Source organism: Rhipicephalus sanguineus, chromosome 4 (assembly GCF_013339695.2).
Source record: "Rhipicephalus sanguineus isolate Rsan-2018 chromosome 4, BIME_Rsan_1.4, whole genome shotgun sequence".
In the NCBI taxonomy this organism is placed as follows: Eukaryota; Metazoa; Arthropoda; class Arachnida; order Ixodida; family Ixodidae; genus Rhipicephalus; species Rhipicephalus sanguineus.
In genome coordinates this window covers 70,998,230-71,010,286 of record NC_051179.1, presented here as the reverse complement: position 1 = coordinate 71,010,286, position 12,057 = coordinate 70,998,230, and the positions used below count along the sequence as shown (strand labels likewise).

Genomic DNA, 12,057 nt, shown 5'->3' with positions numbered 1-12,057 from the left:
GCGCGGGAAGGCGCCGACTTTCAGTGTTTTTTTGCAGGGCGTGCGCAGCCGTGTGTGGTCCTTCGCCTTGCGCGATGACTGGGGCCCGTCCGTTAACTCGTACAACGTGTATGGCGGGCCACGAAGAGACAGACAGACAGACAGACAGACAGACAGACAGACAGACAGACAGATAGATAGATAGACAGATAGATAGATAGATAGATAGATAGATAGATAGACAGATAGATAGATAGATAGATAGATAGATAGATAGATAGATAGATAGATAGATAGATAGATAGATAGATAGATAGATAGATAGATAGATAGATAGATAGATAGATAGATAGATAGATAGATAGATAGATAGATAGATAGATAGATAGATAGATAGATAGATAGATAGATAGATAGATAGATAGATGTAACACTGAGGAAAATGGAAGGGGGCAGGAAAAGCATAGTGAAAAGAGAGGAAGTAGTGCGTGATCACACACAGCAAAGCTCATCGCGCATTCAATGGCGGTCGCAGAGGTCTGCTGTACGAGAACTATTTTGTCTGCTGATAGAATTGCTCACTTATATTTGTGCGAATATTTCGTTTAGGATTCGCAGTGCGGTCGGAGCACCGGGATTTCTTTTCACGGAAAGTCGGCCTTTTCAATTTATCTCCGTGAACAGTTCTCTCTCTCTCTCTCTCCTCTTCCAGCTCATATGCCCGTAGGTGAGGTTATCGCAGCACTGGCAACAGTAGCATTCACTAGTAGATTTACTAAACCCAACCTTCCCAGGAAGCGCACGGTACTCTTTACTAACCAAACGAAAACGGGCCGACTGAGTACGGGGAGGAAGGCAAGGCGAAGAGACGTTCGACGAACGAATGAACATGCTCCCAGTGCTGTTCTCCAATCTCGCATATAATCCCGGACGAGAGCACTGGAACAAGCTAACAAGCACTGGAAAGCAATTCTAAAGGGCTGTTACGCGAAGTCAGGCAAAACGGAGCGCCGCTGAATGTTCGTTGCTGGACGAATAAAAAATACAGAAGTGAAAACAAGACGATTGCTTCCTGCCCATCCGAATGCGCAGGGCGCCCGCTCTGTGACCTCTGGTTCGGCCAACTGAGACGAGTGCGATATTGAAGTTTGCTGCGCATCTGTCGTCTTTCTGGGCGCAAGCTGACGCGGGATGGAAAGCGCAGACAAAGCGTCGAGCTGGCGTCGCTGCAAAACCAGACTTCGTAGAAATTGGATTTCGAGAGAAACAGTCAGGAAAAAGACACATATGTAGGAGGAAGCAGATTGGCGGCGTATGACTCGACCTTTTCATACATGTTTTCATGGAGCACAGTGGGTCTCGTTGCGTTCGCCCTGTGTTACGGCCGTATAAGTACAGCTAGCGCTTAGAGTGTCGAGGCGCTGCAAGAATAAGCTGCACGCCAATTCTGGAAACAAAAACGTCATGCGGTCCCTCTTGCATTTGCCTAAGATGACTCGAAGGCGAGAGCTCTCTCCTTTTCCTTTTCAGCAGATTACACTGATCTCCCACCCGAAATCTTTCTGCGCCCAACGTGGTTTTGCACTGCCTCCGGGATCGGAGGCATTAGAAGTTTGCTGCGCCTCACATGTTTTTGCAGTGCCTTCTAAATCGGCCCATATTTGACCAAACGACGATATCATGTGATGACGTCCCAAATTTTGGCGACCTGTGACGTCATGACGACGACATAGGGTGACGTCATCACACGATGATGATTTTTTGCGTCACTGATGTTGACGCCGACGCCGCCAACGCCGACGGTCACTATTCGCGTTTGAGGAGTCATCTAAGGCATAGATCTTGCGCCAGGTATTTACGCCAGGGTTTACGGCCTTAAAAGAACCATAAATACCTGGCGCAAGATCTGTGTATGGTCACCAAGTAAGGCTACGCAGAATATTGTAACAAATTTTGCCTTTCCTGACTTATTCTAAACCAATATATTCCAACCTAACTCATATATATTTCTCATACAGCAAAAATGTGAATTCCGCCGCATACTCAGCCTTTCTCAGACCAACTTACCTAAGGTAACCATGCATAGCCTCACCTAACCAACTGTTGTATCTGTCTTTACACGTAAATAACGTCAGCACTATTAGTAAATATTCCTTCTCGCAGTGTCACACCTGACGTAACCATGCCTTAATCAACGGAACCCAGTCAACATTGAGACAACCAATATATGCCTTTTTGTATTTACGAAAACCTCAATGACGCCATTCTCTTCAAGAAATAGCGTAAGCTACCAGAAACTTATTTTGCCCTATCTAATTAAACTTAGCGTAACCAGTATATCTGTTTCAGCGGAATCTTTCATTCCCTCTGCCCTGTTCCACAACGCTGGGTAGCCACAGGGTACATAAACTGGGTGAACTCTCCGCCTTTCCTTCTTTTTTTCCTTCTTCCTCGTGGATATTTCCTTTGTTCATGCGTGTGTTGGTGTCCGTATGCGATATACGCGTGTTTATGCCATCTTTTAGTGTAATATACCAGTTGCTCAATCCCTAGTGTAGCATTAAAACAAAAAAAAACATAGTACTCCCACGGCCGCTGGATGAAAAAGCGGCCGTGGTACCCCTCATTAAAGCATGCACGTGTATCTGTCCCTTGATCTCTCGGCTGAGACGGTGCCAATTTTTCGCGGTGAGTTAAAACGGCATTCGGTCGTGCAGACCATTGGAACTCACCAGGCAGAGAAGCAGACTCGATAGAGGAGGATCCCGGATCAATACCGGATTCGGGTGGCCTTCTAACGCCTGTCCATGTCAGGGTCACCGGTGGTCACTGGAAGCATGGTCTCCCGGAACATTGAGTGAGGCGCAGAAGCTGCAAAGAAAGAAGCAGCGGACGTAAAGCGGGGGCATGATCTGAGACGACATTTGCGGGTGGGCTTCTAACACGCAATCGCAACGTCAAAGTTCGATGTTGAGAAGAGAATAAAAAAACAAGTAATGCAGGTGAACAAGACAGTAGAGTGGGAAACGCGATGCGTCACACCAAAATAAGAGAGGAACAGCTGCGTAAAATAAGAAAAGAGCAACTAGACAACTAGACACTGACAATGTGATACGAGAATGCAACAGTGAGCAGAGTGTAGCTAACGCGAAGCAACGGAGACCGAAGCTGATGTCATTAGAGGCGATGGGCAAGAAGAAAAGAGCAAGGGGAGCTTGTCCAGTTATCTACAGAAACACGAGAACCGAAGTTCCAAGTCTCGGCGCAGTCAGGGAGGAGAAGACGACAACGCGGTGAAGGAGCCAAATCAATCCGACGGCGAAGCCAGTGAGGCGGTCAGCCTTAAGCCACCGAGAGACAAGCGCAAAGAGCACATGAGAGCACGACGCGGGCACGATGGGTCGGACGGGAGAAAAAGGACACGGTCTTTTGCCGGCTGTCGGCAAAATGAAGGAGCAATACGGGAAATCCAATTGAAAGTCGAGCTTTGCGTGCAATTTGCCGCGCTTGTCGGTCGTCGTGCTCCGAGCGGGCGTCGTATAATTGCACAGAAAGGAAGCTGGCAGTTCGAAAGAAGGGGGTCTTGGAGGACACGTGTGACGTCAGAACTCCCGGCTCGCGTGTTTTGGCCGCGCAGGTTCAGAGACGGGTTGGTGCGTTGAACTTGTCACTGACTTATCCTTATAGAGATGAGCAGTTAGCTTTGCCTTAGCTGTAGCGGATAGTTACGGAAACAGTTTGGAGTGAGTGAGTGAGTGAGTGAGTGAGTGAGTGAGTGAGTGAGTGAGTGAGTGAGTGAGTGAGTGAGTGAGTGAGTGAGTGAGTGAGTGAGTGAGTGAGTGAGTGAGTGAGTGAGTGAGTGAGTGAGTGAGTGAGTGAGTGAGTGAGTGAGTGAGTGAGTGAGTGAGTGGTGAATAACTCGCGAATAACACGAAAATGTCAATGAAGGAAGCTAATAGAAAGCACGAGGGTATACTTCACGACCTTCGCAGCGGCTCTACATCGACAACAACTATCTGCCGTTCAGGGACTAGAAAGGTAACACATCCAGATACAGCGCGCCGATTGTAGATTATTTGTATTGTTGTCGTGGTGGTGGTGAAAAACATTTATTTGCATTATTTGCAAGAGAGAGATAGGGCTATAGCTTCACTCGGACAGGTATAGAAGATTTAGGTCGGCTTCATCTATACAAGGCCGCGCTGCCAAGTATGGACCTTCTAATGTCACGCCAAGATTAGACACGATGGACGCTGCCGCCAGTCGCACCAAAGCACCGCCAGTTCCCAAGTGTCACGACGCGTTCTTCGCTCTCCGTCCAAGAATGCCAATGCGTGAAGCGTAAAGTTGGGAGTCAATAGAGCACTTTCGCGCACTCTAGCGTAGTACCATTAGAAGACGCGTCGCCCGAACTGCTTTTCTTGTCTCGCGACGTCAAGCTCTTTTTCTCACGATCCATCACACTTTCGGAGGTATACACGAGACCGTCTCGGTTATCCTAGCTCGCTACGTCCTATTGCATCGCTGTCACTCTCTCCTTTAGCGATATCGATAAGCCTATCTTTGCTCGGTTTGCGCGCACTCAAAGGTGAGCCACACCACTTCCCAGAAAGCTCAAAGGAAATCCGTAGCAGCGAAGAAGTACAACAACTGCAAAAAATGATGACGTAGAGCGAAGAGGTAGATGGGATTGCGGAGAAAGTGGTAAAATACCACTTTGATGGCGGTGGTGCTCACGCTTGCTGAGTGCTAAATCATGTTTGCGACAAACGAAGTAAGTCTGCAGATGTTTGGTGTGAAGCCTTCTTCCATTTGGCTGCTTCTTTCGTAACAAGAGCACATCGCTACGTGAAACCTGAAAGGTTTTGTGGAAGACCGCGGTGTTAGAGGTATTTTGTTTTGCTGCCGCGGTTCCAAACGGAGACAGGAATCGCTGAATGTGCTGTTTACAAAAAAAAAAAAAAAAATGACGCGCAACCGCAGGCGCTTGCGAGAACCTTAATGAAGCAGCGCCCCGTGAATTCGCGGAAGGCGGTTTATTAAAATGAGCAATTTAGCGGCGTGCGGAAGACTTGTTTTTCCGCGGTTCAGTTTTGTAACCGAGCAAACAAAACGATTACGCGCAAACCGCTTCTCAAAATAGCCGCTTTAATTACGACGCTGAGCGCTGATGCGTGATATGCTTGATGATGCTAAAAAAAGGTAATTGTTACGCCCAGGAGATGTCGGTCCCTGATGATAACTTAAGAAAGACGCGTGAAGCTGCTGGATCGAAGAATTCATCGCGGAAACGGAGTTGCGAGAAACTTAAAGCCGTATTCCGTAAGACGTCTCTGTCGGTGACGTTTAAATCTTCACGTTGATCACGTCGTGTCCAAAATGAAACGATATAACGTCAAATCATGTACCTCAAACAACTAGAACTTAGTGCGAAAGAACGAAACGCAAATATTGCTCGATTTTTCGGCGTCCGCTATAGGACAAAGAGCACCGGCTTGCGTCCGATAGCAAGGTGCTCCGCAATTATTTTAAGGCTAAAGCCTTGAGCGTCTCGTTGAACGGCCCCTTGAGCGAAACACGGTATGCGAATGAAGCGACACAAAAAACTTACGTGACCTACGTCACTGATGAATCACTGTTTTTTTTTTGTTTTTTGTTTGTTTGTCATAGCGTCTTCCTATCTCTCTCGCAATTCCTCAGCAACATCGCTTTTTAAGTGAGCGTGAAATCAGCTATTGAGAGAGAGAGAGAGAGAGAGAGAAATAGATGAAAAGGAAAGGCAGGGAGGTTAACCTGGTACTAGTAACCGGATTGCTACCCTGTACAGGGGTGGGACAAATCTAGTATTGAAGAGCGCCCTTTGAGGTGTATAGAAGGAGATACTGAGTGAGATAAGGATTTTCCTCGTGTAAGAACCTAGCAGCGGGAAGAGAAGAAATAATAAAAAAAAAAAACAAGAGTGCCAGGAGACGCTGGCAAATAAAAAAAAAGTATGATAATAAGGAATCACGGAGCGGTAAGTCCACACTATCTTGACGCTAGCGTACAACACTGCCTTCAAAGCTTTTCAGGAACACAGAAGAGAAGGCGGATACCAGAAGAACCTACTGTACCTTTAGGCTAGTACGACAATACAGAAGCAAACAAGCAAAAAAAAACAACAACAAAAAGAACGTACGAAACGATAAGTCCTGGTGGAATATTGTTTATGGAAGAAGAACTTCGTATAGGACTCCACAGACGACCCACTTTGGAACCGCCAATGTTGGAGAGCCCAGAGATGAGAAAAAGAGAGAGAGAGCGAGAGAGAAGGATAAACGCCTAACCTGGCAAAGGCTTTTCGCAGAACCCCATTCGAGAACGCCGAAAATGCGTGGTCCATCACGACGTCGATGCATGAGAGGATTTATATTCTTCGATTCTATATCTATGGCCGCAGTGCGGAAGAGCTTCGCCGACAAATAAAGTGAAAGAGGAAAAAAAAGACGATAAAGAGATAACAAGAGGTAAAGAGCGAAAAGAAAAATACGTGGGCGGATGTGGGTGGGAGACAAACAGAAAAAAAAAATTGTAAGCTTCATAGCCGGGATCTTCTTTGAAGTGTCTTTGGAGAGTCTTGTCAATACCTGAGGCGAGAGAGGAGACGCGGTGAAGTTTTTTTCGAGATTGCGCAGCTATATATACATGGTCCTGTAAGTGTCAATAGCGCCGTTATTATCTCGCTGTAGTTTCCAAGCGTCGACGTGAGGAAGCGGTCGCGAGGTATGCCAGCAGTGACGCCAGTAAACACTTAGATTGGAATGGTGGCGTAAAAAAAATTGTAAAGAAAGAAGGAAGCGAAGACACAAAAAAAGAAGCGTTTCTCGGAATGTTCGCCCGGCTCTCAGACAACCTTATCCTCGGTCTTGTTATATAACACAGCAACAGGGAGGACCTTTATTTTCTCCCTCTTCTTTTTTTTCATTGGCAGGAGACCGATTCTCTGTGGCAAACTGTAAGCACTGTTCTCGCTGTTATGGACATTGTGTCTTCGCACTCGGCTGCGGGCCGTTACCGTTGTGAGTTGACGCTACTCCATGTGCTTTCGCTATGGTACCCTTGAATTACTCTGTATTTCACTGGCGTAGCTAGAGGGGGAAGGGGGGTTAAAGGTTCAATCCCCCCCCCCCCTCAATTTTCAACTTTGCATGAGTAGATACACAGGCACACATACAAAAGCAAACACGAACATACATAAAGTATAATGGATTCCCTCCCCCCCCCCCCCCCCCCCCTCCGGGAAAATTTCTGGCTACACTACTGCTGTATTTGACAGGTGTTCTTAACCTTTGGCTACTTGATGAAACTTATTATTCAAAGAGCACATGTACTCACAGATAGAAGTATGCGCACTAGACGAGCACCAGTACGTTTCTGAGTTGACCTCCGTGGGTGCGTGCGTGCGTGCGTGTATGTATGTATGTATGTATGTATGTATGTATGTATGTATGTATGTATGTATGTATGTATGTATGTATGTATGTATGTATGTATGTATGTATTTGTGTGTGTGTGTGTGTGTGCAAATTTGCGTCCCTGTTCCAACATAATATGGCTATATCGTGGCGGCGGTTATGATAACTTTAGAGCAGGCGGGGTTAGTCTGGAGTACATAGCTGGCAGTCATTCCGCCTGAGCCTGTTATGAGTTGACATCAGGAATGCGTAACGAGGCGTTGATCACCGCCTATTTTCCTTAGTGATACGTAAATTGCGTATATGCGTGGATGCACTATCCGTTCTTGGCTTCGAATATGCCTAATTTCAGTATGCTTTAATTGTACCACCCCGGCACCGCCTTTAATGCGAAAGTTTCTTATTTTGACGCTCATATCCGGGTAACCTTCTGCGTTTTCTTTTCTGGCAAGGTGAACGACGGTGAACGAGAAAAAAACAAAAACAAAGTTCGACAGGGTTTCACCTTGAGTTCATTAAAAAACGAAAAGAGAAAAGGAGCTAACCTTGCGCGACCTTGCACACTCACCGCCAATATTGAAGCGGAGCCGTTTCTTTTGGGAATTCGTATAGATAATATTTCGATAATTATTCATATTTCTTCGAGGAATCTAGGCACACACATATAGAGATATGCACGCAGTACGAAAGCCAGTACGTCATAAAAAATCGGCAGATCCCACGCGCTGTGGGAATCGGTCTCATGAGAAGCAGCCAGCGAGTACCTTCTGTGCTGTATTTTATGGCTTTGAGCCAAGCGTTACGAGGTGGATCAACATGTTTTTGTAAGTGTAGTAGCTGCGTGCACATCGTGGGCTTACCCGGCACGTTGACAACACTGGCGTTTAAAGGGTAACTTATGGTGCGACGTAACGTCAGCCCTCACGTTAGATTACACGCGTCAGTATTATGAAAACTAGGTGCACTTTATGGGGCAATCACGTGAATATCATACGTAACTTTCGTTATTGTATTCCTCCGGGGTCGAACAATGCTTCAATATAGCTTGCTGAATCGCAGGAATAAAAATGTAATTGTTTATTAGACTGCTATAAAAGAGGAGCCAACACTAGAACCACAGGCGTTTATCTGATATGACGCCTATATCGTAGGAGTGCATATGTAGTGTTTATTGCTCTCTTGTCAAATTAGATAGCCAGCACCAGGGGCGTAGCCAAGGGAGGGGGGGGTTGGGGGGGGGGTTCAGCCCCTCCCTCCCAAAAGTTTTCAATTTTGCATGTGTATATATACATGCACACATACAAACGCACGCACGAACATACATAACGTATGGTTGAACCCCCCCCCCCCCCCCCCCGAAAAAAATTTCTGGCTACGCGCCTGGCCAGCACCACAACCACAGTTGACGTTGCACCGACATTAAGCCTGCATAGGCTGTTTTTCCAAACCAGTTAACAGACCTGACGTGGCTCTGTGGCAGAGTACCTAATTGCCACGCAGAATGCTTGGGTTCGATTCCAGTTGGAATCCTGATATTTAATCTTTGCATTCGTCGGGTCAACGCTGCCCATGCCGCTTTTTATTAACGCTGTCGCATTTAAATGACCAATGTCTGTTCTCGCCTTTCCTGGGTAGACATAAACTGTCAATCACCTGTGGCGCATACCCGTGTACCACGGCCTGTGGTATACGGGTATGTGCCACACGTGCCTGGAGTAAAGAGTTTGACGACGTACGCGACAGGATTTTCACGTTATTCAAGGCATGATCCCACAGTCATATTCATCAAATCTTCTTACATTCCCATGCCAATTTTGGTCTACACCAAGTTAAGGAGACGATCATGAGAGCACCCAGACGTAGGCGGCTGGATAGATAGATAAGTAGATAAAAACGCTCAAAGTGCCAGAGGTTCGCTTAGAAATGCTTCGCATTTAAAAAACATGCTAGAGCAACGCTTGTATTGCACTATCTAGCAATTTTTACAGCATCAGCCGAAATTACTTTTGACGCCCTTAATTTGGCACACATTTGAGCTATAAAGTGGCCGATATATTTCCCCCCATATGAACAAAGATAGATAGATAGATAGATAGATAGATAGATAGATAGATAGATAGATAGATAGATAGATAGATAGATAGATAGATAGATAGATAGATAGATAGATAGATAGATAGATAGATAGATAGATAGATAGATAGATAGATAGATAGATAGATAGATAGATAGATAGATAGATAGATAGATAGATAGATAGATAGATAGATAGATAGATAGATAGATAGATGAAAGGTAGAGAGATTAATTACGCATAGAGTCGTGTCCCAGACACTCGCTGACTTTGTCACAACTAGAATAACGACTTCAACTTACCTAAGGCAAGAACTTTTTTTCTAATTTCTTTACTAAGCAAGATAAACGGGGGTAGCTGTAGCCAGCGAACGGCGACAGTAACTCCTGCGTTTATTTTTACCTCAGTCAAAAGAAAACGGAGCCGCTGCTGCGCTAGCTTTTCCCAGATTAGCGGGCAAGCATTGTACGCTGGCCAATGGGTGTTGCCGGTCTAGTTAGCTAGCATTCATAATTCATATGGCGTTGTGCAACACGTCAGGAACAGAGAATTAGGACACATACACGTTTAGCTGCCAGTTAGCGCTGTGTATGTGTCCTTATTCTCTGTCCCTGTCGTGTTGCGCTACGCCATATGAAATGTACGCTGCTTGTTGTGACACAAATTTATAACGCTCTGTATTGCAGTGGCACCGATGATTTATAATGAGGGTGAGGAGGATGAGAATGAGGATGGGAGAAGGTAAAGCACAGCATAGCCAGCATATATAGTATAGCATAGCCATGTGTAGTATAATATAGAAAGGGGTGGCAAAGGGAAGTGGGGCGAGGAGTAGGGAAAGTACGAGAGGGAGGGTAAAGCGTAGTATAGCCGTGTACAGTACAATATAGCAAGGGGGTGTGAAAGGGAAGTGATGGTGAGGAGGAGAGATGTGAGGGTGAGATTGAAAAGAGGAGGGTAGGGTAAAGCATATCATCAACAGTGTATAGTATACTATAGCACGCGGCGTGGTGAGGGTAGTGAGTGAGGAGGAGAGATGTGAGGAGGGAAAGGAGAAAGCGGAGGGTAAAGCATGCATAGCCATGTGTACTACAGTACAGCAAGGGCGAGGAGGATGGATGTGAGGATGAGGGAAGGGGGGGGGCAAGGGTGAAGCCTAGCATAGTAATGTGTAGCACAGTATAGAAAAGGGTGAAAGGAAGTGAGGGTGAGGAGGAGAAAAAGGAGGAGGGGGAGGTAGAGCATAGCATCGCTCCACAGTACGTACTGCGAAGACATCAACAACGGGACGCACATTGGACGTAACACCTCCCGCGCTCTTTGAAGACTTAATTAGACTTGACGCCACATACAATCTGTTCAACAAAACCAGGAAAAGTCGAAGTTGACGGTTGGATAACGCTTTCAATCATTTAAAGTAAAAATTTCACAGTAAATATCGTCACTGATCAACGCACCTTGCCGCATCATCCGTATTCTGCTCCCTATTTCCACCAAATATAAATTAGGGCTCGATCGTGAACATCCAGAAAACATGCGCTTTTCGTTTTGCCGCAATGTGTAAGGAGAAAAAAAAGTGTTCAGTTATTATCTACACAACGCGTAATTATAGCGCAATGGCACTAAGCTTTGGCGATACATCACCTACAGCCCTCCTGCCATTCTTTCCAAATGTTGTCTAAGCGTTTCGTTTAGTTCTCCAATGACTTCTCTTATATTGTGACAGACTTATTAGATACTACAGGACTAGACCTCTATTGCGAAATAGTAGCAGTGCATGCTTCAAACCAGTCAACAATAAAAAAAGACCTAATTTGAATCGCACTGAAATCCAGCTAACGCTAAATAACATAATTTTGCCACGTGTTGTTCTTTTTCGACGTATATATGTTTTCACGTTCTTCAATAAAAATTCAGCTGCAAGTCAGCGCTGTGCCGTGTCCACTTCTTGCTTCCTCGTCTACGTGTTTTGCGCTGTTAGCTGCAATGAATATTTTTGCCATTGCGATATAAAATAAAACAAATCATAAGCTAAAATGGCGAGGTATCTGCTTCAAACAATGAAAGCTTAAAGCACAAAAGCATACTTCACTGAATTTTCAATGTGACATTTTATCATAAATAGATATGGTACTTTAAATGTAACAGCGTGTGTGAAAGGAACGCTCATGCACGAGAGGACCATGAAAACACACCTATAAACTATCTTGTCCCGAAGGTCATTCAACTTTCTTGTCTCTATGTTAACCGTGTTTATTGGCCAGCTCTCTTGGCAGTGACCCTTGTAGCCGACCCATGCGTATCGCATTGATTCATTTTTAATGTTTGAAGGCAAGCCGAACAACCTTATTTCAATATCAAGCGAGCTGGGAAATACCTGGAGGCGAAAATGTTTGAGGCCCGTGTACTTAGATTTAGGTGCACGTTAAAGAACCCCAGGTGGTCGAAATTTCCGGAGCCCTCCACTACGGCGTCTCTCATAATCATATCGTGGTTTTGGGATGTTAAACCCCAGATAATATTATTATTAGCTAATATCGCCCTTCACGC

General features: G+C 45.5%; 1 protein-coding gene across 1 annotated transcript in view; it reads right to left on the bottom strand.

Annotated features, from left to right (window-relative positions):
• LOC119390215 (protein ABHD15) overlaps nucleotides 1-2,837 on the bottom strand; it is a 56,531-nt gene extending 53,694 nt beyond the window's left edge. The window contains exon 1 of the mRNA XM_037657781.2: nucleotides 2,712-2,837. The gene's annotated coding sequence lies outside the window, so the exon portion shown is untranslated. The remainder of the gene's footprint in view (nucleotides 1-2,711) is intronic.
• Between the last annotated feature and the right edge of the window lie 9,220 nt (nucleotides 2,838-12,057).